The sequence below is a fragment of the Hipposideros armiger genome, unplaced genomic scaffold (assembly GCF_001890085.2).
Source record: "Hipposideros armiger isolate ML-2016 unplaced genomic scaffold, ASM189008v1 scaffold_685, whole genome shotgun sequence".
NCBI classification, from domain to species: Eukaryota; Metazoa; Chordata; class Mammalia; order Chiroptera; family Hipposideridae; genus Hipposideros; species Hipposideros armiger.
Window position 1 is genome coordinate 176,291 of NW_017732035.1, and position 2,698 is coordinate 178,988.

Below are 2,698 nucleotides of genomic sequence, written 5' to 3' on the forward strand. Positions count from 1 at the left end.
CTGTCTCCTCTGCCCAGGTCCCACCTTGTCTCTGAAGAGAAGCTAACCCACTGGGATGGGAGGCTCTGCCTGTGCAGCTGCCGCTCGGGGCCCAGTCTGTGTACCCCACTCCCAGCATGACTGCTCAGCCAGCAGATGCCCTTGTGCCGCCCGTGTGGTTGTGAAATGCACCCCCAAAGCCTCCGCTTTCCTCCTGTAAGAGCCGGGCTCCCTGGAACACGTGTGTGGCCTTCAAATGAACAGAATGAGGCAGGCTGGCGGTGAGGCAACCCGACCAGATCAGAAAAAGGCATGGCGGTTCCTTCAAAAGCCAGCACACACCGGGCGCACACCCAGGGCGCAGGGCGGGACTCACACGGGTCAGCACGTCCACGGCAGCACCCGTCACAGCAGGCAGAGAAAAGCCAGATGCCAACGACAGCTGGCAGAGGGGCCAAGAGGGGCCCACACACAAAACACACTTGTGAAACAGCCCAGGACATGGGGGCATTCACACCCCATAAACAAGGAGGCTGCGTCTCGGAGTCCAGCAGCTGTGAGTGGGGAGACCGGGCTCAAAGCCAGGTCTGTGCATTCCGACACCAGCGCGTCATCTGGGAAAAGGGGGGACTTGACAGCTATGCCCCACTCTCCATGGAAGTCATCGCGGTTCCTCCCAGAAGGTCCCACGTTACAGAAAGGGAAACTGAGGCTCGTCCACTCCCCACACCCTGAACACAAGTGCTTCCTGAGTCAGCCAGGACAGGAAGGCGGGCACCAGCCCTCCTCACATCCCCCTAGGAGTCTCACTAGCTAACCACTCCTCAAAGTCCACAAAGAATGTTCCGTCTGAACCCCCCAGTCTCGGCTCTGCCTCTCCTGGGTTCTGGAATAAAGCTGCCACAAGGACTTCGGGGACCAGTCGGAGCTGACCCAGAACCGCACTAAGCATCCAGGCCAGGCAGGAGGTGTTTTGTTGAAGAGCTGTCCCAGAACACCAGCTCAAAGAACACCTGGATCTTGTCCCCTAAATAAGAGGATTCTCAAAATAACTCAGACTGGGGGCCCACCCTGGTGGGTGCTCAGGGGACACAGAAGGGGCTGGCGAGGAAAGGGTGTGGGCAGAGCTGGCCGGGAGGTGGCGTCTGCTGGAGCCCCAGCAAAGAGGGTCAGTGGGCGCCTGGTGGAAGAGGTGCCACAGCCGGATGGTGGGGTCCGGCTGGAGCCGGCCGTCTGCTAGGACGTCCCCGAGCCAGTGAGGTGTGGGTTGGATCCTTGTGGACATCGGTGGCAGAATCCCAGGTGCGCTGGCAACACTCAATGACTTGGGCCCCCAGGACGGAGTCGGGCTTTCTGGGGGCATGTCAGGAATTTTCACACTAGTGACGCCAACAGACTCAGCCTTGAGATTAAGAAGGCGTGGGCCCGGGTACCCAGCACGCGGGAGACCGGCCTCGCCGTCCCCTGCCCGCACCCAGTCTGGGGTCTGGGCCAGGACAGTGGAGAGGACCCAGGATCCTGGAGGGGCACCGCCAGAGGGGCAGGGCTCCCAGGACCAGCTGTGAGGACTGGCCGAAGCCCTGGTCTGGGCGTGGCATACGTGCCCCAGGCCAGGGCCCCCAAGCCAGCCGCTCAGGGTGGCCTGACGTTCCTTTTAAACCGAGTCCTGGGCCCCTCCCGGCACAACCGCCTTTGGTGGGCGATGCTCCCTGGTGCCGAGGGCTGTGTCCCCTCAGGCCTCCTGGCTGCTTCCCAGCATAGGCAAGGCCTGGGTCCTAGGCCCCCAGGAGCCCCTAAAGGGACCAGCGATGGAGGACACACGTGTGCTCCTCTCACAGGGTGGCAGGCAGGGGCCAACACGGAGCTGCAGGTGTGAGGGGCCAGCAGCGAGGCCGGGCAGCTGGGAGGGGTCAGCGTGGCCTGGGGTCCGAGCAGCTGCTTCGACTGTACCGCCCAGAGACTTGCTCTGGGGACTCAGAAAGAAGGGACCCACCGGGCAGAGAGGCCACACCTCGGGGCCAAGGCCCGGCTCTCGCCCGAGGCTGCAGTTGTCTCTGAGGGGCAGCTGACCGGCAGGATCCCCCCAAACCGCAGTTCTGGGGGCCTGGGCTGGTGGGAACGGCAGAGGTTCTGCAGAACCAGACCTCAGACTTCGGGCCAGCGCTGCACCTGGTGGGGTCCTTGGTTTTCAACCTTTTTTCTTTGTAATTGGGCGTCTTGTGGCTGTTCTAGAGCCACAGGATGTCCAGGCCCCTGCACAGTTCTAGGAAACCATGGCTTGGAGTTACGGGGCGGTGGGCAGGAACCCGCCCAGGCAGCCCAGCCTGGGTCCCTGGCAGGGGCTGCTGACCTCGATGACCCCTCAAGGAGGAGGGAGGGACTTCAGCGCAGAGGGAAAGGAAGTTCTGGTGTCTCTGGAAGGGGCAGGGCTGCTGCCCCTGGGAAGGCCCTCCCCGCCCCACTCCCACCCGGCCGGGGCCACTCACCGATGTTGGAGTGCTTCAGGAGGCGGCAGATTCGGGCCTCTCTCTCCAGCTTCTGGTGATCTGGGGACAGAAAGGGACAGGTGTCACCTCTTGCCCCAGCAGCCCATCACCCCCCATGCCCAGCACCACCCAGGTCACCATATGCCAACAGGTCACCAATCATGAGACTCACAGCCGGGGGGACCCACCACCACCCGTGGCTTCCACCTGCAGAGTGGATGTGTCTACGGCCC